This window comes from Mus caroli, unplaced genomic scaffold (genome assembly GCF_978045245.1).
Source record: "Mus caroli unplaced genomic scaffold, Mus_caroli_1 scaffold_17, whole genome shotgun sequence".
Lineage (NCBI taxonomy): Eukaryota > Metazoa > Chordata > Mammalia > Rodentia > Muridae > Mus > Mus caroli.
The window spans coordinates 59,677,581-59,701,809 of NW_028227272.1; the positions used below are offsets into that span (position 1 = coordinate 59,677,581).

Genomic DNA, 24,229 nt, shown 5'->3' on the forward strand with positions numbered 1-24,229 from the left:
CATGATTGACAACTGATTCCTGGGCCCCAGCTCATAGCCATAGGGGGTACCTCTTTTTCCTATCCCTCTCAATTCTTGAGACTGTGAACACTTTGCATTCTCAGTACCCCCAATTAACAACTCTGGCTCAGCCTCACGATATGAATGGACTGTTCTTCAGCAGGGAATGGCTAATAGTCCAACCATTTGTCCGGAGGCTGTAGACACTGCATTGAAACCCTATTTAAACAAAGGACTCGATATCTATCATTATATATGGAGCATATTTTAGTTTGGGGAGAATCTTCTACCATCCCCTCCCAACTTAAGGACCAGCTAATACCCTCCCTATCTGCCCTAGGATCCAAAATAGTCCCTCACAAAATCCAACTTATTCTGCCCATTGCATTTTTAGGAACAGAGTTACCTCAATACATCCCCTCAAACCCACTCTTTCCATCCCTCAAAAATTAACTCTCGCCTCCCTCCAGAGCTTTCTGGGTAACCTCAATTGGCTTTGGCCCTGGCGTCCCCTTCCTACAAGCACCCTTCAACCCCTCTTTAACCTCCTGAAAGGAGACAAAATCCCTCCTCCCTGAAAACATTGTCCCCAGAGGCAGTTCAAGCTCTAAATTCTGTTAAGGCACACCTAAAATATATGGTTCTTGCTAGGTATGACCCAACAAAACCAATACGGCTCCTCGTCTTTAACTCCTCTCCTACACTTTTGGAAGCACTTTACCAACCTCAGGGGATGTTGAAATGACTCCACACCCCGATGGGTAGTACACCTCGAATTTTAAATGAGGTAGATGTGCTCACTAGCATGAGTAAAAATGGCAGGGATAGAGCCCTGCAAACCCTAGGGAAAGAACCTGACATTCTTGTCATCCCCTTTTCCCTCTCTGACATTCAGTGGCTAATCAAATATCACTCTAGCTTTGCTATCAGCTTAATAGGATTCCCAAAACAAATTGACAACCATTATCCTGATGAGAAATGGGCCTCTGCTCTCCTCTGTTGCAATGGCTGCCCCCCAAACTATTCTCAAAAGGGCCATTAACAGGATCCCCCTCAATATTTACTGATGGAGAAAGAGGGGGGCTGCAGCATTAATATACTACTTCCCTGAAGGTGAACCCCCTATCCTCTGATTCAAAGATCGACTCAGTCACTCCCCCCAATATAAAGATTTATATGCCATCTATTTAGCTCTAAAAGAAGTCATGGGGCCCCTTAATCTCTTTTCAGACAATGTATATGCTGTCAATTTGCTCCCCTGGTTGTCAAGCTCCTTCATCAAACTAGACGCTAACCTACTTTCCCCTCTACTCATACATGTCTCCACCCTGTACAGGAAAGAGACTCCCCCAATCTACATCCAGCATGTCCAGTCTCACAGTACCCTGCCAGGTTCTATATCCGAGGAAATGCACTCTCTGACCAGACTGCATCAACAGGGACATTCATGGCCTCCACTGAAAAGGCAGATCAATTTCATTCATGCACACACACAAATATAAATGCCCTTCCCTGACATCCCTCTTTCTCAACTCCAAAAGATAATAAAGACATGTTTCTCTTGTGCATCTCTCATTACCACCTCAGCTTTACAGATGATGGGCACCAACCCCAGAGGTCTTAAGTCCAATGCCTTATGCAAATTAATGTCACCCATATTCCCCAATTCAATAGACAGAAATATGTTTTTGTTACCATAGATACGTACTAACATTTTATATGGGCTACAGCCCAGACAGGAAAAAACTCAAAAATGTTGATTCATCATATGCTTTCCACGTTTGCCATCATGGACATTCCTCAACAGATAAAAACTGATAATGGCCCAGCCTTCAATAGCTCTCAATTCAAAACCTTCTGTACACACTGGAAAATTGCCCATCATACAGGAATTCCCCACAAGCCCCAGGACCAAGGAATAATAGAAAGAACACATCAAACCATAAAAGCCCAACTCATAAAACAAAAGGCAACCACCTATCCCCCTAATGTATAATGAATGATGGCTCTGATTACCCTAAACATATTTAACATCTACAAAAACTCCAAACATCCTCCTATCTCCCTCCATTGGCACAAAGCAAAATTAGCACCACCCCCCATCCTAATACGATAGTGAGACCCTTTGGATGGAATTTGGAAGGGACCAGACCCCCTCCTTACAACTGGGAGTAGTTTTCCTTGTGTCTTTCCAGAGAAAAGATCACACCTCACCACCGACCAAGAAGATGACCTGCCATCTGGCAGATCAAGGACAGAACTTTCTGTTTCTCCACAGGGGGAAAAATGGGGGAATCTAAGGAATAATAATAACATTAAATAAGATTTAAAACAAATCAGAATAGGACAAAGTAAACAACAGAATAAAAAGAGCCAAACAATTGCACTGTATTTTCTCTTTCTAATGAAAGGGAGGAAGAAAGAGTGGATTTTAGGAGGTGGAGAGATAAGAGGAGCTGGAGAGGAGATATCTAATCATAATATAGTGCATGAAAAGATTTATTTTCAATTAAAAAAAAGAATAAGGAATAAAAAGAAAACCCTAGTACCATTGAATGAATTTGTCATTGCCCTGAATGTTACTCATCAATTTGAGAGAACCATGAGGTGACTGTGACAGCAATGGGGATGCTTCTATTTGTCTCAGTTTCAGAACCACTGTCCATTCTGCCAAGCTGAAGACCATAGTCTGCAGGCTGGCCACCTAGAAAGGTCACACTAATGTTCTGGCAGGAAGTCAGCTTCAACTGCCTACAAACATTAGTTTTAAAATATTGCTTTGTCTGCAGCCAGTGAGATGGCTCAGCAGGAATAAGTGCTTGAGAACCTGGGTTCAATACCCAGAACACCCCTCAGAGGAGAGTGAGAACCACCTGCTGTAAGTTGTTCTCTGACTCTAAATGAATGTAATACTCACAGTTGCCCACACATGTACACATAGCTTTTTAAAAAAAAAAATACTGCTTTGGGCCTGGGAGGATGGCATAGTCAGTTCAGTACCTGCCAGTCAACTGTAAGCTAGTGTTTGCATCCCCAGTACCCACATAAAAGACAGATAGCTATAGTGATCCTCTTGTAATTCCAGCATTCAAAGCAGCGATAGAGGGTCCCTGGGGAAAGCTGTGTAGCAAGTAGTCTAGCTGAACTGATGTGCTCTAGGTTCAAATGAGAGACCCTTGCCTCAATATACAATCTAGAAAGCAAGTGAGAAAGATTCATAGCATCAACCTCTGTCCTCCTATTTGTACAAACATGACTTCATATTACACACAACAAAAAATTACACTGTTTTTTTTATTTCTACAACCTCAAGCAGCTATCATCACGTGTAATTTGCATTGTCATATCATTAGCAGGATAGAAATGAAGCTGCTAAAAAAGCTAAAGTTTCTTCTATTCTCCCGGTCAAGGTTTGACTCTCAAACCTCGGCACACAACACAATCAGCTGACCAGGCTTTTAATACTAAGCCCAGAGAATTTCTCATGAAAGAGGCTAGGTAGTTCTTGGCAAATTACACTTTTAATATGTTCAAAGTATTGCTGCTATTGCCCCCATAGGAACCAGACTTTGAGGACCACTGCTGGCACCAGCTTTCCTGTATATTCTAGCATCATGCACATTTCCTAGTTATTTGGGGTCACAGGACAATCTTTATTAATTCTAATCCAAGTTTTGGTATTAAGAGCCATCTGAAGTGGTCTCTCTTTAAAGAATGGTCCACCAGTGAACTATCTGTCTTCTTGGAAGGAGGTAGAACTAGCTCTGCTCTCTCCCTCTACTAATCTCTTTGCACACTCTCAAGTTGCTGGTATACATCCTACTACCTGGAACGAGAGAGAAAACCTGGGAAGAATCAAAGGATTGAGATCAGGGCATTCTCTTTGGCTGATGCCCATCCTTGTCCTAAACTGACACTTTACATACTATGCCCGGCTTTTGGTGAAAACTGAGATGTTTGAATGAGATGCACTTTGAATGATGATGGTCCCAATAGGTTCATATGTTTAAATACTCAGTTTAGAGTTGATGGAACTCTTTGGGAAGGTTTTGATATAACACCATTGGAGGAGGTTTGTCACTTGTGTGAGCTTTGAGGTGTCAAAAGCTCACACCATTCCCCATTCACTCTCTGTAATTCATGCTTATAGATGTGAGCTCTCAGCTTCTACACCAGTGCCATGGCAGCCTGCTTACTGATATGCTCCCAGCCATGATGGCAGTGAATTCTAACCCTCTGGAACTGTGAGGTGCCAATTAAATTCTCTTTTATAAAGTAATGGCATCTCATAGGAGCAATAAAAGAGGTAACTAAGACACCCATGTGCCCATCCTGTCTGACTTGAGTCCCCATAACCTCAGTGGTACCTCTTATTTAAATGATAGCTGTAAACTCTCTACTTCTCTGGAACCTCCATCAGATTCACAGATAACAATTTGTTCATATGGCAATTTTTTTGAGCAGTATTTGAAATAATTCCAGAGCAAGTCTTTGTCTCCAGATCTAAGACATGGACTATTCCCATGTATTTCTTTTCCAGATATAAGTAGGGTGCTAAGACTTTCCAGATGAAGAGCTCTGTAGACATCAGCTACTCTTGGTCACAGACTATATCAGGTTCTCCTGTACCTATAGCAACTACCTATAGCAACACACATCAGCTTCTGAGGACAAATGTGATGCTTAATCTTCATCATCAACTTGACTGCATTTAGAATCGTCTAGAAAACTGGTAAGGCACAACTCTATGGATGTCTCTGATGGTGTTTCCAGAAACTATTAGCTGATGGGGACACGAACCACCCTGAATATAGGAGTCACCATGCATGGGTTTGGAGCCCAGATAGAAGGAATGAAGGAAAGACAGAGGAATGCTGACATTCCTTCCTTCTTTCTTACCTCTCTTCCCTGTGAGCTAGTCCATCAAGCCCTCTCTGTCATGGGACAGGCTCTGTGAGGCAAAACAAACATTTTCTTCCTGAGACTGTTTCTCTCTGCTCTTTTGTCACAGTGATGAGAAAAGTAGCCAAACACAGGAGTTTCTTCTTCCTGGACTCAAAATGAGAAGACAACCACACACACATGCATGCACACACACACACACATGCACACACACAAACACACACACACACAAACCAGCTGTGACATAAAAATGCAAGGTTCAAGACACAGCTTCCCTTTGAAATATACAAAATATCTCCCCTTGCACACACATCTGTACATGCACAAAAAATGGACCTCAACATCATAGCCCTTTCTCTTTGCTCCAGTTTTTCCCCTTCTCTTCTTACTCATTTAAAGCCTCCTATCCGTTATCATTTTCTTTGCAAGTCTACACTTTGGTCTGCCATATCATGGAACTTCCCATTTTGTTAACCCAGGTCACCTCAACCAAAATGTTCTATTAGAAAATCTATTTTTTTATTTATTTTTATTAGATATTTTCTTTATATACATTTCAAATGCTATCCCGAAAGTTCCCTATACCCCCCCTGCCAGCCCTGCTCCCCCTACCCACCCACTCCTGTTTCTTGGCCCTGGCATTCCCCTGTACTGGGGCATATAAAGTTTGCAATACCAAGAGGCCTCTCTTCCCAGTGATACCAATATGAATCCTGTAGGCCATTATGTATCCTCTATGCCAATGTGAATCCTGCGTGCTCTTCAATTACCCTGGTAATAATTAATACTCAGCTCCTGGACCACACCCTCCAGGTAGTTCACACCTGTATAACTCAGGGAAGGATGAAGCTTTTCCTGAATTTGTCACAGTGACTAATGAAGGCCTTGGATCAGATCCATACCTTAGTATCACCTGATAACCTCCTTCATCCACTTCTCTTTTCCAAAGTGTCCGACAATCGGGGACTCCGTCTCTGATATTCCACTGCCACTCTTGGTTCAAGTCTTGTTTTCTTTCCTTAGGTTGTGAGATACCTCATGAAGAAGCCAAATCCCTTCCCTCTTTTACCACACAGGATAATGTCTTCTCTTCTTTGTGCAACATGATTCTAGGAGACATTGGGTCCTTGGCAGTTCAGTCTTTTGTCAGTAATACTCTCTCAATCAAATGTAGTTGAAGGATCTCAGAAAATATTGTTTTTTATTCTTTGTTCTTATAATTGTATTATATCGTCACTCTTCAAGGAAAACCACCATGAGCAAAATATAAGAAAATTTGAGAGGTTTCTTTTTTTTTCTGTTAATCTGTTCAATGTTTGAGATCTAATTATTTGGTTGCTGGCTGGCTGGTTGGTTGGTTGGTTGGTTGGTTGGATGGTTGTGTTGTTTTATTTTGCTTTATTTTTCTGAGACAAGGTCTTACTGTAGAGGTGTGGCTGGCTTCAAACTCAATAATCCTCCTGTCTCAATGTCTTGATAATTTGACTTACAGGTATGTGCTACAACATCTAGCAGAACAACTAATTCAATTGATGATGAATTTCCATTGTAGAGATAGCAAACTACTTGCCAAATTCCACAAAAAGAAAAACATAAATGGTTAAATTTCCTTTTATGACTCAGAGGCCAATTCTACCATGAAAGAGTGAATCCCTGGCAATGTTCCTTATCCACAGCCTTCCTGTGAAGTTTCCCCAGACAATCCAGGGAAAGAAGTGGGAACAATTGCAAGCAAATTCCCTGGCCCAGGTATGGTGACAACACACTGTCAACACAAGAAAGGAAATGCTACATGCTTTCAAGCCAGTCACTCCCACTGGTGGCTGCCCTGGCTATCATTTTAAAAGATTAATTCCAAATTGCTTGTATCCAAGATTTCCACCAATTAACTCCAACTGACACAAGATTGCAGGATATTGGCACAAAATAGGGCTGGTGTCGTTTCCTGTGAAGGGACAGGGGATTTGCTTCTGAAGCCACTATTAGCCTTAATAGGAGTTGTGACTGTACCTTGCCTCATTTGAGTGGGAGGAGTGAGCCGGCTAGGTGATGAATATAGATAAGATTACTCTCTTCAAAGCATCCCAGGCAATTTCTACTAGTTTGTCATGGTTTATCTCTTTACATGCCTTTATGAATCAGATTTTGCTCAGAAGTCATAATACTTTAGATTATCAGCCATATCAGGAAATGTCACCAATGATAAATGCCCGCTGTTAAAATGAATGCCATGCTCTCTTCTGTGTCTCAGCTTGTTGTTAATGCAGACTCCTGGGGCCCTGTTTAACAGTGGGAGTCCACTTATTGGAGTGAGATGGCCTCTTGTTTATACACGACTACTTGGAAATCGCGTAGCCTGTGTATAGGAAGTCAAGAAAAGTAATAAGCACAGCATAATCTGCAAGCCTTGGAGAAGGAGGCTCTTTTTTAACAATCAAGCACTATTTAGGATTAATGTGGCTTTTGATACACTGCCAAACAATCAGAAAGGCGAGATTTACAACATGGCCCACAGAGGACCCTTTTGGGCTCTTCATTTCCACAAAGACACTTCATAAAAGATATTAAGCAATTCTTTAATAATCGGAAATGAATGAATTATAAAGAAAGCATAATTGAATGCTTTCCCTGAAAGACAAAGTTATCTCATTTCTTCTTTCTTGTACAAAAGGAATTATTTTCTGTAATCACAGGGAAAAAAAGGTTATTTCCCTTTACCCATAAGCCCCATTATCCTCAATGTATGCCCACAGGATTTCTGAACTTGAACATGTCTACAGGTTAGAGTAGACAATTGTTTACATGGCCTTAGAAATGGTACAAAGCTCTGCCAACTTCATATTCTGTCTGCCTTGTCATCTGGATAAATAGCATTAAAGCAACCTCTGCAAGATAAATATGAGGACACAGTGCTCTGTGTATCTCTCATGCTGCTGTTGTACATTTCTTGCGGAATGTGTCAGGAATGAAGAGCCATTGCTATCCTTTACACAAAACCTTTTATCAGAGTTATATTTCACTGACCAAGCTTGAAAACTTAGGTAACATCTCCGTATACGCAAAGGGCAGATGTGCTTAGTTCTTCAGTTCCAATTGTGAAAGGAATGAGCTTTCCAAGTTCCTTTGTGTGTGATGCGAGCTATTGCATGAGAGGCATTCATCCACACACATCTACTAGACGTGGGTCACAGGGAGATGTGACACACACACTGGCAGTCATGTTGCTTGTTTTATCATGAGTATTAAAGTCATTTGTCTCTGACAGGAGTTGCATGACTTCTGTCACCATCCTCAAAACAACAGGATAAATTATTAGCCTGTAAGTTGGGTAAAATCAACATCTACACATGACACTATATGTGTTATCTACATATGGTCTAGATATCCAAAAGGACAGATGTAAAATAAGAAAACACAATCACCTAAGGATTTTTTTGTTTTGTTTGTTTTTGGGGGGTTGTTGTTGTTGTTGTTGTTGTTGCTGTTATTGTTTTGGAAGTTGCTCCAACTGACCTGCAATTTTCTATTAATGTGTAAATACAAATTTTTTTCTATTGAATTTTTTCTTTCCTCCTGCCATTTCTCCTTTCTTTTCATCTTTTCTTCCCTCCCTCTTTTTCCTCTCTTTCCCTCTCCTCAGACAGGGTTCAAATGAATATAATATCTTTCTCCACACTGTGGAGAAAGAAACGGTTCAGGGTAACTATTTGCAGTATCCTATTCTCCTGTTTGAAGGAGTTTGTTTAGGACTGAGGCTTGTCAAAAGTAAATGAACTGCAGTTTACTGAACACCAAGTATAAATAAGTGTCACTCTGAATGCTCTGAATATGTTTGGAAGCAAAGCAGGAAAGTGTTCTTCAGGGACCTTTGTACATGAGTGCGATCTCTCTGGAGCTATTGGGAAAGAGCTCCTGCCTTGGAGCTGTGGGTGTTAAAACTGGGAGGATGCAGGACTGAGGCTGGCCTGGGCATCCTTTGTCCTGCTTGGATGATCCATTTGATAATAAAGTTGGACTGACCTCTCCTGATTTACTTTATTATTCTTGAGTTGACAGTTATTTATGGTCTACATTTGTACCTTTTGTAATGTGTCTTTGTTGTGTAATGACTAAATTGAGCAAGTTTATATATGCACACACACACACACACATCAGTTTTTGTGGTTAGAAAAAAATCTACATTCTGAGGATGGAGACACATTGTTGTTAACTACAGTCACCATGTTGGCTAATAGATTTTTATTTTTATGAACAATTTGTACGTGTTTCCAAAACCATCCTTCCCTAACACCAATATAACCATGACAACCAGCTGTATAAGCAGATAAATTCTTCTTTTAATCTAATACCTTTTGAACTATATTTCTATCCATCAAAACCAAAGCCCTACTAATTATTGGGATTAAGTAAACTGGGATAATCCTGCATACCATACTGGAAAGTACTAATGTAATTTATTAAGGCATTGAGAGAAGTCCTCTCATGCTTTTAATTCTGTAATTGTATTTAGCTTGGATGTTCTTTACAGTAAACTATCATTTATTTCTTCTAGATTGTTCTATTTGTGTGGCTTATTGTTCTTTTTTAGCAACACCTATCAATTTTATAAAACTAGCATTCTATAAACCTATTTTAGAAAGTTTTCTCATAGTCTTTTTTGTAGATTCATTTTAAATTTGTAAATCGGCAATAATTAAATGTAATAAACAGAAGGTGTATATGAACACACATATCACTCTAGTCTTTTTATTCCATGAGCATTTAATGAGAGCCCACTATATGTCAGACAGCAGAAGGTACTTCATGCAAAAATTCAGAATAGAAATTGAAGCAGAGAAAACATAAAAATCAAACCCATTTAATTCACCTTGGAAACACAGATAACTAAAAACAGTGCCATTTCACTTTCATAAAGGAGCATACATCAGACTTTATCATACTAAGGCCAAAAAAGAAGACTGGAAAGTCAGTTTTTTTCTTTTTTGGTTTTCATTAGATACTAAACGTAATTCCTCAGATCACACACAGTCACAATCTCTCAGAAGACAGCCTGAAATAATTGAAATATCTAACCTACTTAAAACATGAAGATAATGTAATTTTTTGTAATAGAAAGTCTAACAATATCAGATTTACAATAGAGTTTATAGTCCAAAGTCTTCCAATTTGATCAGGAAATAAAACCAAAGTCAATAAGCGGCTGCATATATTGTAAACTGCTTTACAATGCGTCAAGAGGAAAGAACATGAAAAGAAGGCGTGTGGGGAACATAATGAAATCTTGAAAGCCCGCTCACTCAGAATTAAGTCAATCAATTCAATTCATAAGACTTTTATTGTTGTTCCTACCACTTGTCTTGTTCCTGGCAAGGCCTGTTGGGGGATATTTAAAGAAGCAACATATAATAAGACAGCATTCTACAGTCAACTCATTTGATTTGGATAATCAACTTGGAAGTTAGATGTAGGCTGACCTGTCCTCTGGGTATCTGTGAGTAATCCAAGAAGATAAACACAGACATAGCTCTCAGGACGAAACTGAGGAAGGAGAGATGAGTTTCACACACCTCAGAGAAGCAATTAATAAAATCAAAGCCATGGGATGCTGTTTTGATTTTTTATTTGTTCATTTTTAAATCATAGGATGTTTGTAGAATCACTATTTTGACAAGGACAAAAGAATAATACTGATCATGTGTAAATGAATATGCTCAGTAATGACAGCTCATGAAAGAAGAAAGGAAATATTTAACTTTAGACCTTTTTGAGTAGCTTCTATAGGAAAACATTTTAGTAAACTTGTGTATTAAGTTTGCTAATTACCCACATTTGTCAACAAACATGTACAAAGAATAAGCATAGAACACATGGCAAACTAGTCATATCAAGCAAATTAAGCCAGTCTCAGAAATACTAATATCACATTATCTTAGTTAAATTTCTATTATCTCAATAAGACACCATGATCAACACAACTTATAGAAAAAGTCTATGGAGCTTAGAGACCATGACAATCATGGCAAAGATCATGGAAACAAATAGGCAGGGATGGTGATAGAGTAGTACCTGAGAGCTCACACCTTAAGATACAACCACTAGACAGGGAGGACAGAAAAGGTGATGGAAAAGAAAAGAGAGGAGAAGGAGGATTGAGACAGGGAAAGGCCTGAATCTCTTAAAACCTCACAGCCCACTCGAATTGACATGCCTCCCCAAACAAGGCCACACATCCTAATCCACCAACCAGGGACTGTGGGTTCCAATATATGAGCCTATTCTTTTCTCATTCAAACCACCACACATATTTTCTCTCACTGTGGTTCCTATATTTTATACAGGTACAGAAAAGGATGTATAAATATATGACTTAAAAACAGAAGCAAAACTTTGTAGGGGAACAAATGAGACCAGTAGAAAGGAGAGTGGCAATCAACTCAAAATAGCTAGTAAGGATGACATAATATACTTATATGGCGATGTCTTTATATACCCAGAACCAGGTATACAAACATTATAATAGTGAAGTAAAAACTATTATTTAGGAAAACATTGCAGTAAAGAAAGCATGCTGCAAGACTCATAGGCGATGGGAATAAACACTACTTGATGTTCATAAGGGGGCAGATGTCTTCTGGAAGAGAGTTAAATCTGGATAAATTCTGAGCTTTGATTAATGAAAATAGTTTAATGGACAGAAAAGTCTATGATGAAAAACACATAGAACATTACAACCCATAGCCTGGGACTCTATCTCAGATAGCCTAATGTATCTGAAATCTCTCTGAATATGTGTAAATATAATATAATTATAAAGATTTACATGTACCCTAATTCCATCCATTTCATGTCTCTGAACCTGGATTCTTCAACTGTCAGCAGGGAGCAGTCACTCTTCTTTTCCTTCTCCAAGTGACTTTTGTAGTAGACTAAAAATATGCCCCAACCTACTTTTGCCTACCCATTTTACTTAGCAACTTAGCAGCCTCAAGGAAATAGAACTTACATCTTGAAAAACATCCCAATATAGTTAATGTATTTAATTTTCATGAGTTTGGTTTAGTCAAGCTCTCATCTGAATCCTCCCAAAGTCTTCTGATACACTTTGTACTTTTTAATCTTGTAATACTTTAATTGTAAGAATGCTTAAAGTGATGTCTACATTTGAACATAGCCTGCAAGTGCACAGCAAATGTGATTGACTGTAGTCACTGTGTACACAGCAGATCTGTAGGATATGCTCACAACATTTTAGAACCACTGAAGAACATCTTATTTCCCCTTCTTTCAACCACTATTCTACTATCCTCCTCTATGTTAGTTAGACAGCTCATATAAAGAACAGCGTGAAGTATCCACCTGACTGATACAAATTACTTACTTCAAAATTAAAGTGTATCTACAGACTCTCAAGCAGAACCCTGGGCCTAACTGTATGTCAGTCAATGTTAAATGAAGCTAAAAATGAGAGTGTTGTTTCCAAGAAAAATCAGCAGCTCCAGACCCCAAATTTTCTCATTAGAGATGCAAATAAGAAAACTCAAAAGAAAAATAGAAAGAACAAAAAAAAATGGAGCCAGATAGACCTACCTAACAGCTTGCTTGCAATGCAGGTTCCACCACAGCCTCAGAAATTTTGATGTGTTTTGACATATTTATCTGTGGGGCTCTGCCATTGCATTACCATCTTCACATTATTTTACATCTAAATTGATTTCAATTACATAGACATTTCAAAACATTAATATTCATTTGAGATATTTCTGATATCTTCTCAGTGTGCTAAACTTTTCCAGGCTCTGGTTCATAATTAACCCACTCCACATGTAACTGCAGAGAACAACCCTATGAAATTCTGATTAGTATAAGAGCCTTTTTGCATATGCTCAAAGTTCCCGAATTATAAACATTCGATTGACAAAGAGTTCACACAGAAGAACTTTCTTACCTAGTTGGACTTTTAGAAGCAGCTTTCATGGTCCTTATGAATAAGTAGCTTAAGTAAGAATCGCAAGCAACGGGTATACTCTAGATTTTATTTATTTATTTATTTATTTATTTATTTATTTATTTATTTATTTATTTATTTATTTTCGAGAAACCAAAGGAGGAACTCGGTTTCTCTCATGGATGTGAACATCAGGACTAAGGAGCTGCACATGATGAAGAGGAAAAGAAAACACTTCAGTAGTTCTAAAGTCCTATGAAAGGAAAGCATTTTCTTTTTGTCAAGGATAGACACCTACTATTTCAGTTGGGCAGGTCAACTATGTGTATAAGGGACAACTCCTCAGGAAAGCAGACTCACCATCAGCTATGCCAGAGTGGTAGGAGGAATAACTATCCCTTAATAAAATGATGTCTTTATCTTCCCAGAATGCCTGCTTTCTACACACTTGCTACAGCGCTGTAGGAGGTTCTGTTGTGTCAGCCTCCTTTCTGAATCCTGACTCAGAAAGGCAGGATGTTTTCTTTCTTTTCTTTATTTTCTTTTCAGATGCTTCCAGAACCTAAGTATGTCTTCTCTGGTACTTTGGGTCTTTCCTTTCTTTCTCTGAATGCTTTAGCCTGGCCTCATGGCCACTTGGCTGCCATGTAACTGAGAACTTCACAAGGTGAGGTTTTTTTCTCTTCATTTACCTCTTCTGGGAAGCTACTAAGGATTGGAGATTGCCCACCTTTTTAAGCTGTAACAAAATTATCCTCAACTTCCATTTGAATCTGTTCTTAAATTGTCTTATTAATGACTGAGAACCTCAAGAGAGGCTCCACTTTCCCAGGTAATATGTGGTGACTCTAGGGATACAGGAAACTCTTCAAAATTTGTAGTAACAATAACTTAATCCTGTTGTGTGAATTCCCTGAAAGATTTTGGATGAAAGTGATAGATTTCTTATGCAAATTTGTAAACAAACAAGGACAAACTAATTTGATTGGTAGAGAGTCAGCATGCAAAATTCCAGAGGCCTCAGCTAGAGGAAACAATGAGCTCTGGATGCAAATGACTCATTCCACAGTCATGGAATTGTGAGGATATGCATCAATGCTGTCTAAATTCCACTGAATAATGGAACTTCCATGGCTTATCAGGGACACATGAAATTAAATAAGGCAATATATAAAATAGTCAGAATGTAGAAGATATTTACGAAAAAAAAAAAAAACTCTGCTTCCGGTAGGGATACTCTCTTGTGTCGCGAGTGTAATCATCACCTGTCAATAAAAAGCTGATGGTCAGTAAGCTGAGGAAGGATTAGAAGGTGGGACATCAGCAGATAGATTAGAACTCTGGGAGAAAGTCAGAGGTGGGAGATTTGCCCTGGACTCTAAGGAAGTGGAATGCATGAAACTGAAGAAAGGAAACTAGCCTTGTGACAGACGTAGAAATACAACAAACAACTTATGTAAGTTATGAGCTAGTGGGATAATAAGTCCAAGTTTATGGCCTAGACATTTTTAAATAAATTTAAGCCTCCGTGTCATTATTCTGGGACTAAGGTATGGGTGGAAAAGCCAGAAGTTACAGGTTATCTTAACATTTCATTTAGATTTTGAAATTTACCTGAACTTTCAGCAAATTGTTTGGGGCTACCTTCCTTTATAGAGTTAGTCTGGAGTGTGAGACTAGGCAACACTGCCCCCTTTTGGCCTTCCCTGTGATCTGAGATAACACTTCACAGATGTCTCAGTTAAATGCTGAACTGCACTCCTGACTTTGGTTATAATCCACATTCTTTTTTTTTTTTTTTTTTTTTTTTTTTTTTTTTTTTTTGATTTTTCGAGACAGGGTTTCTCTGTGTAGCCCTGGCTGTCCTGGAACTCACTCTGTAGACCAGGCTGGCCTCGAACTCAGAAATCCGCCTGCCTCTGCCTCCCGAGTGCTGGGATTAAAGGCGTGCGCCACCACGCCCTGCATATAATCCACATTCTTGAGGGGAAGAAGTTCAGTGGGTGTTCCCGTTGAAATAAGAGCTTATCTGACACCTAGCATGGCTCCTTGGGGTTAGGAATGAAGAGAAGATACCCTTGAAGGGACACCTGGTCCAGGGGTACTGGAACAATAAACTGGGAGATGAAGATGGTCCATCCATTCCATGTGGTAGCAGTAAACTTGATCTTCCCTTAGCCTATTCGAAGTTCTGTCCCCTGGAGAATAGAAAGCTGAAAACGTCAGAATTGCTGAAAGTACAGCAGCCCTCTGTGAAGAAAATGTCCTTGCTAGTGTAAGAAGTGGCTAATAGGAATCAGTGGGCTTGACAGCAAGCACAGAGGTATTAAGTGGATGAGATCAGCTTAACAGAGGGCTCCACAGCAGTATAGCCAGGGTGTCTGAGACTGGTTCAGAAACAAACATATGGAAATCGCTGCTCTGTGGGCCCAATCTCTCAGAACTGACCACAACCTGGGGTTCCAAAGATTTATCAAAGGGGTCCTGAGGGAAGAGTCTTCTATTAAGGTTCTTCCGTAGACCACACTCACTAGCTAAGATGATTAAAGTTTGGATTCATTTAACTAGATGTGAGTATGGGGGTCCAGAAGTTTGGCTAAGTCTACAGAACTAGGTTTCTTAGTTTTCTCTAATTTCTTTCTATCATTTATTTTCTTTCTGAAAGCCAGACTTTACATATATCAAACCAGTTTGCATGTTCAGTTACACTGTAGTAAAATAAGTTGCTATAGTTTTAAAGAGAAGAAAAAGGGGGAAATTTTTAAGTTCCCAAACCCACTCCTCCAAATGATTTTTTTTTAATTCACTTTTTCTAACTGAACCAACGTGACAAATGTCTTCTGTGGCTAACCATGTCAGTTCCTACTGCACAGCTGATCAATAGAATGAAAAGGAGACCAACTTTCACAAGGGAGGCTAACTAATACAAGAAGTAAAATGCATTTTCTCATATTACTACATTTTCATTTTCTATTCATTGGTTGGTGAAGATGTGGGTTGGCTCCATTCCCTTGCTATTGTAATACAAATAGCCTTGTGATAAACTATGGAATCTATAGATTTGTGCCCCTGAGTGGTACTGCTAGGTTATATGGTGATGGTAGTGGTGGTGGTGGTGATGGTATGTTTGTAAATCTCAAAACTGATTCCCATAAAGGCTCGATCAATCTTTACTCCCACTAGTAGTAAATCGTGGTTCTTCTGTTCTTACATCCTCTCCAAAATTTATTGATGTTGTACTTATTGATGGTAGCTGTTCTTATTGGAGGCACAATAGAAAAGCTATTCTTGTTGGAGGGACAAAATAGCTTGATAGGTATTATTTAAATGAATAAACATGTTGAATACTTTTGAAAAAAAGATATAGACGATATACATTTCATCTTTTGAGAATTTTCTGGTCATTCTTTGGCCTAACTGTTGATTGGCAATTTTGTTTCCTTTGTGCTTAAAATTTGCAATGCTTTGGAAATTCTGGATATGAGCCCCAGAAGTAAAATTCAGCATTTAAGGATTTTCTCTCATTCTGTGGACTTGTCTGTTTGCTCTGCAAAATGTTTAATCTTGTGTATGTTTCTCTGTTAATTCACAGGGCAATTCCTGTGCTATTGAAGTCTTATTGGGCAACTTCTACCCTACACTGATACCTTAAAGAATATTTTTATATCTTGTTCTGGCAGTTTCAGCATTTCAGGAGGGATGGGGGTTTTTTTTTGTTGTTGTTGTTGTTGTTTGGTTTTGGGAGGATGTAATTTTTTCTTTTTTTTTTTCTTTTCTTTTTTTTTTTTTTCCAAGACAGGGTTTCTCTGTATGGCCTTGGCTGCCCTGGAACTCACTTTGTAGACCAGGCTGGCGTCGAACTCAGAAATTCACCTGCCTCTGTCTACCAAGTGCTGGGATTAAAGGCATGCACCACAATGCCCAGATAATTTTTTTCTTAAACTTTAATTTAAACTTTTTTTTCATAAAATATATCTTGACTACAGGTTCCTTCCTTTCAGTCTACCCCTCCAAGTTCTTTCCTACCTCCCTTCCCATCCTGATCCACTCTCTTTGGAGTCCCTCATTAGAAAAGAAATAGGCTTCTATGGGAGTAAAATAAAATAAAATAAATATGTCAAAATATGAAAACCAAACAAGCAGAAGGAAAAGAGCCTGCTCAAGAAAAGCCACAAAGTGCTAGCCTCAGCAGCACACATGCTAAGATTGGAATGATACAGAGAAGATCAGCAAGTTCACCCTGCACAAGGATGGCATACAAATTCATAAAGCATTCAGTATTATTGCCACCAAAGGCCATGTGTAGGTCCATGATGCTACTGTACCCAGAGTCTGTTTGATGTGTGTGGCCTCTGTTAACCACCAAAAACAACAAGGATATCCATGGTCCATGATGTAGCCTGAAGCCATGCTAATATCCCAGATCCAGGCAGCCTAACAGGGTCTTTTCTGGGTATGTGGTCCTACTGAGGATGGGAGATGTGGTCATGGTCTGTACTGTTCCAGATACCATGAGGAAGCACATGATCTAAGCTCCTGTTGACCATTAAGAGCAAGGAAGATACTTTGGCAATGTTATCAATGACTACAGAGACACAGTTGAGAAACAGGGTCATGGAAGACTTCTGTGACAACTCTTAATTCCTACCCCCACCCCAAAAGTAGTAGCCTTAAAAAGAAGCCATCAAAGAAAACTCTTAAAAATTGTGGTAAGGCTAATATCCACTTATCAGTGAGTACATATTGTGTGAGTTCCTTTGTGATTGAATTACCTCGCTCAGGATGATGCCCTCCAGGTCCATCCATTTGCCTAGGAATTTCATAAATTCATTCTTTTTAATAGCTGAGTAGTACTCCATTGTGTAAATGTACCACATTTTCTGTATCCATTCCCCTGTTGAGGGGCATCTGGGTTCTTTCCAGCTTCTGGCTATTATAAATAAGGCCGCTATGAACATAGTGGAGCATGTGTCCTTCTTACCGGTTGGGACATCTTCTGGATATATGTTAGCCTAAAACTTAGGATACCCAAGATATAAGATACAATTTGCTAAACGCATGAAACTCGAGAAGAATGAAGACCAAAGTGTGGACACTGTGCCCCTTCTTAGAATTGGGAACAAAACACCCATGGAAGGAGTTACAGAGACAAAGTTTGGAGCTGAGATGAAAGGATGGACCATCTAGAGACTGCCATATCCAGGGATCCATCCCATAATCAGCTTCCAAACACTGACACCATTGCATACACTAGCAAGATTTTGCTGAAAGGACCCAGATAGAGCTGTCTCTTGTGAGACTATGCCAAGGCCTAGCAAACACAGAAGTGGATGCTCACAGTCAGGTATTGGATGGATCACAGGGCCCCCAATGGAGGAGCTAGAGAAAGTACCCAAGGAGCTAAAGGGATCTGCAACCCTATAGGTGGAACAACATTATGAACTAACAAGTATCCCGGAGCTCTTGACTCTAGCTGCATATGTATCAAAGGATGGCCTAGTCGGCCATCACTGGAAAGAGAGGCCCATTGGACTTGCAAACTTTATATGCCCCAATACAGGGGAACGCCAGGGCCAAAAAGTGGGAGTGGGTGGGTAGGGGAGTGGGGGGGGTTATGGGAGACTTTTGGGATAGCATTGGAAATGTAAATGAGGAAAATACCTAATAAAAAATATTTTTAAAAAATTGTGGTAAGGATGCTAAAGTGTAACTCTCCACAGATGATGGCTTCTGGTGGGGATGCAGGTGGAAAAGGGAATCTTTTTGTTAGGGGGTTGGCCACTGGGAGTTGACAACATGCTCCAGTGAGTGTATGCGCAGCACAAGTTGGACTTGTTGTTTTTGTTTTTGTTTTTGTTTTTCTTTTGTTGTTGGGGAGGAGTCATGAGGGCAGGGGAGTGGACAAAGAAGGACGGCAAGATGAGCATGGTGGAAGTGTATGAGGTGAAATTCCCAAAGATCAATGAAAATATTATTTTGGAAAAAGCATAAAATAAAAGTTACAAGAAACTGATAGAGATGCAGAGACTCACTCGTTCTCAAACTTAGGAAACCCATAAAAACTCTAAACCAGGAGTCATAATAGAGACCCAAACCCTTAACCTCAAACTGGGCTGCCTTGTGAGCTTTAATAAGAGGGGAGGTGCCTAGTCTTACTGCAACTTGTTATATGTTTTTTGATACCCATGGAAGGCCTGCTCTTTTATAAATAGAAACAAGGGGGGAGCAGGCTAGGGGGTTGGGGAGGTGGAAGAAGAGACTAGCAGAGGAGGAGGGAGGGGAAACTGTAATGGGAATGCAAAATAAATTAATAGTAATAACTAAATAAATGTGTGCATGTGTGTGTGTACCCATGACTTATTGGATTAAAAACAGAGAAAGGAAAGAAAAAATTTCAAACTTTTAGAAAAGTAAAAGGGAAAAAGAAATGGCCATGAAACCATATTGTGAGACAAAGAACTTCCAAAAATTCCACTGAGTTCATTTTTTGTAGGCCATCTCCTGCTGGGCATGCAGCCCACCCCACCATTAAGAGTAGTTTGTTTCATCAGTGAGACTATCTGGGAGAAAACTAAATTTTCATTTCTGAAGGGTTATCAATTGGAAATAGCTTCTGGGCTGGGGACTGGAACATGTGTCTTCATCTGGTACAAATCTTTGCAGGGCCTTTGCCTGCTGCCTCACTTTCTGTTGAGTTCCTATGTGTCTCAGTCCAGTTGGGTATAGGAGGCATTGTTTCTTTAGTAACTCCCATCACGTCTGGCTTACATTCTTTCTACCAGGAAGTGTTCTTCTACAGGGTTCCTGAGACCTGAAGGAAAGGATTTAATGGAAACATTTTTATAAGATGAGAGATATGGATCTAATTTCATTCATAGCAGGTGAATATCCAATATTATCAGCACAATTCATTAAACAGGATTCCCCACCCCCCTTCTACTACATGCTTTGGCATGATCTGTCAAAAATTTAGTAGGTCACAAAATAGTTAAAGTTTTTGTTTCTCAAGACAAAGATCAGGGTATGACTCTCTCTCTCTCTCTCTCTCTCTCTCTCTCTCTCTCTCTCTCTCTCTCTCTCTCTAAAAAAAAAAAAAAATTCTGGGGTCCCCAGAGACATCTCTTGTTCTGTTCCTCTCAAGCTAAGCTTCTCTTACTTTACAATTAATTACATAAATGTTTTCTTAGTTTCTATCGTGATTAAACTTCTATTGCTGGATGAAACATCAAGTTGCCAATAGCAACTTGGAAGAGAAAGGGCTTATGTCATCTTATACAACTGAAGTAGTCCAGGAACTGGAGCAGAGTTCATGGAGAAGTACTATCTCCTGGCTTGGTACTCCTGGCTTGCTCAATTTGCTGTCTTATACACCTCAGAACCACAAACTCAGAATTGACACATTGCATGGGAATCTGGGCCCTCTCACAATCAATCATTAATCAAAAAAAAAAAAAAAAGAAAAAATGTTCCACAGACTTCCATACAGGATGATCTTATGAATAAGCATTTAATCAATTGAGGTCCCTTCTTCTTGATGACTCTGGCTTGTGTCAAATTGAAAACAATCAATCAGCACAAATATCTTCCAATCTTTTTATTGAGTAGGTAGGGTACAAATATTAAAAATTAAATATAAAATAAAATAGGTGAGATATCCCTAAGAACAAATGTCACAATGTAATGTAGTTTTTCTTTGTGGTGGCCTATATAACACTGGATTTTAAGTATGTCAGTGCAGAATCTGCTCAGCCAGTGCAAAAGTCACTTTATAGTATACTAACAGTTTCCATGAGACAAATAGGAACCAAAGAATACTTTGCCTGTGTTATTCTGCTTTGATCCTGGAATCTCCAATTATCTGACCTTGATAGATACAACTGAACTTAGTAATTATGCATATTTCAGAGAAAACTGATATGAGAAGGTTATCCATATTATTACATTCATAAGCTTACAGTCCAAACTGGCTGTAAAGACAGAAATAAACAAAACTAATGGCCTGGTCCCTAAGAAACTTGTTAGCATATTCAACGTGAAAGAGAATTATCTGCAACAAATACAAAAATCCAATCAAGGTTCTTTGCAGGAAAGGAGGCCAAACAAATTGTTTTCTCATTTTTCATAGGGTGACAGTGTGGTCAATGATAAATTTAAATTAGATTGGCTGGGATCCATGGGAATAGAGTTCTGGTAGCAAGACCATTTAAAAGCTGCCCATTAATATAAATTTAATGTCTGAAAAAGTACAAAAATGCTTTCTTCTATTCATTTACTTCCAGAAATTGACTTTAATCATATTCCTTGATTCCTTTGGAAAATAAAAGCATTCCTCAGTAATTTACATTTGGCTGTTGGATTCCTTCTGCATTCTCTGTGAAGCAGGACACCTGGGTTAGTAGACGTTAACTTCAACTCACAGCGAGAAGCTACTATTTCAAACTCATGCTGTCAGGACAGGCAGCCAGGCCCATAAGTCCTGACAAAAATGAATAGCAAGATCTGTGCTTGGAACTTGGCAAATGTGCCCTCTAAAGCCCCAGTAGTGGATCAGCTTGTCTCTCAAATCAGTGGATACATACCCAAGATTTGAATTTTCTCTCTTTGGTATTTCAGAGGGATCACTAATACAAGAATTGCAATGTTTAACACACTGTCCGACATGCTTGAGGAATAGAGGTCAGAGAAACAGCCTCTGGCCCTCAGGGTTTGCTACTAGCTCTGAGATTCTGAAATTTGCAGTCACCACAGAAAACGCTGAAGGCAATCAGAGCTGCCTGGAGCACAGAGGTTAGTTATTATCAGGACTGTGCCTTGAAGCATTGTGAAATCGCTCTTCAGGTAAAGGCCGCACATTTGACCACTATGCCAAGCATCGCAGGAGATGCAATAATGATCCTCTCCTTCTCTCTCACCTTTCAAATCCCATGTGAGCACTGACAATTGGGGGGAAAAGAAAAAAATTAAATTACAAAAAAAAAAAAAAGTTAAGGGGATTGAGAGATTGCTCCACGGTTAAGCTGCTCCATGTTCGATTCCAAGCACCTACATGACAGCTCACATCTATCTGTAACTCCAAGATCTGACACCCTCACACAGACGTACATAGTGGCAAAACACCAATGTGCATAGAATAAAAATAAACAAATGAATGAACTACTTTTAAAAAGAGGTCAAGATGGAATTCCAAAAGAGAATCCAGACAAGAAAAAGATCCTCTAAGATCTTATTTTTACAACCAATGGCTGTGTGTTGAAGGTTTAGGTTATAACTGGAACTTAAGGGGTGATGTGATTGAGGCTTGGTTCTAGCACAGTAGGGGATGTGAATTAGAAGGTTGTTCTTGTGGACCAGGTCTCCCTTTGGAAGGAATAGCTGAGTTTGTGAATATAAATTTAAAACAAAAAACCCAACAAAAACAAACAAACAAAACACCTCCCAAATATAATGTGAACTGTCCTCGGCAGATGATGAGAAAAATCTCCATCACGGAGCCTGTACTAGAATCTAGAAGCAAAAGCATGCATGCAGCAAGCAGTAACCACTGCCAAACCATCCTAAGAGTATCAATGCATGGTAGGTATAGGAACCATGATCCCAGGAAAAAGAGTTTCATTAGAAACTTAGGCAATTCTCATACTCTGAGGAGAGAATGCAAATAAGACCTACTGCTCCTACAGCTGGGTATCCCCATAAGGCCAGTACACAATATTGAAGAAAGGGGAAACAAACAACACAATACAAAAAGAAAAAAAAGCACAGACATCTGCTCTTTTAAAGACAGAAGTTGCCCTTCTGGTTGTCGCCAGCACCAAGTCACCTTGGGCACTGAGTCAGCGGACACCCCAAAGGTCCGCTAGAGGACTCTCCACTCAATCTTAGGACCACATGTGAGTGGAACACAACTTCTCTTCCAATCCAATCTTGTGGGACCTGAGACAGCATTAGGAGAGCAGGAAACCTGGGCTGACCAGGGTCACAAGTCCCTTCCGGTCAGCCCCAGCACCAGGTCACCTTGGGTACAGACTTCACAGAAAGGGAAAAGGGACAAGTAACACATAAAGGCAGGCCTATCAGAATTACACCAGACTTTTCACCAGAGACTATGAAAGCCAGAAGATCCTGGACAGATGTTATACAGACACTAAGAGAACACAAATGCCAGCCCAGGATACTATACCCAGCCAAATTCTCAATTACCATAGATGAAGAAACCAAAGTATTCCACGACAAAACCAAATTCACGCATTATCTTTCCACAAATCCAGCCCTTCAAAGGATAATAACAGAAAAAAACTAATACAAGGACGGAAACCATGCCCTAGAAAAAGAAAGAAAGTAATCCTTCAACAAACCTAAAAGAAGACAGCCACAAGAACAGAATGCCAACTCTAACAATAAAAATAAAAGCAACAATGACTTTTCCTTAATATCTCTTAATATCAATGGACTCAATTCCCCAATAAAAAGACATAGACTAACAGACTGGCTACACAAACAAACCCAACATTTTGCTGCTTACAGGAAACCCATCTCAGGGAAAAAGACAGACACTACCTCAGAATGAAAGGCTGGAAAACAATTTTCCAAGCAAATGGTCTGAAAAAAAAAGTTGGAGTAGCCATTCTAATATCTAATAAAATCGACTTCCAACCCAAAGTTATCAAAAAAGACAAGGAGGGACACTTCATACTCATTAAAGGTAAAATCTTCCAAGAGGGACTCTCAATTCTGAATATCTATGCTCCAAATGAAAGGGCAGCCACATTCATTAAAGACACTTTAGTAAAGCTCAAAGCACACATTGCACCTCACACAATAGTAGTGGGAGACTTCAAAACACCACTTTCATCAAAGTACAGATCGTGGAAACAGAAACTAAACAGGGACACCGTGAATCTAACAGAAGTGATGAAACAAATGGACTTAACAGATATCTACAGAACATTTTATCATAAAACAAAAGGATATAACTTCTTCTCAGCACCTCATGGTACCTTCTCCAAAACTGACCATATAATTTGTCACAAAACAGGCATCAACATATACAAAAATATTGAAATTGTCCCATGCATCCTATCAGACCACCATGGACTAAGGCTGATCTTCAATAACAACATAATTAATAGAAAGCCAACATTCATGTGGAAACTGAACAACATTCTTCTCAATGATACCTTGGTCAAGGAAGGAATAAAGAAAGGAATTAAGGACTTTTTAGAGTTTAATGAAAAGGAAGCCAGAACATACCCAAACATATAGGACACAACAAAAGCATTTCTAAGAGGAAAACTCATACCTCTGAGCACCTCCAAAAAGAAATGAGAGAGAGCACACACTACCAGGTTGACAATACACCTAAAAGCTCTAGAGCAAAAGGAAGCA

The 24,229-nt window shown here is 39.4% G+C and overlaps 1 non-coding gene across 1 annotated transcript; it reads left to right on the forward strand.

The window, feature by feature from the left end:
• The first annotated feature begins 17,023 nt into the window (after positions 1–17,023).
• Positions 17,024–17,132, forward strand: LOC115029688 (U6 spliceosomal RNA). Its single transcript, XR_003835237.1, has one exon. It is a non-coding gene; the product is annotated as a U6 spliceosomal RNA (small nuclear RNA).
• Positions 17,133–24,229: the final 7,097 nt, after the last annotated feature.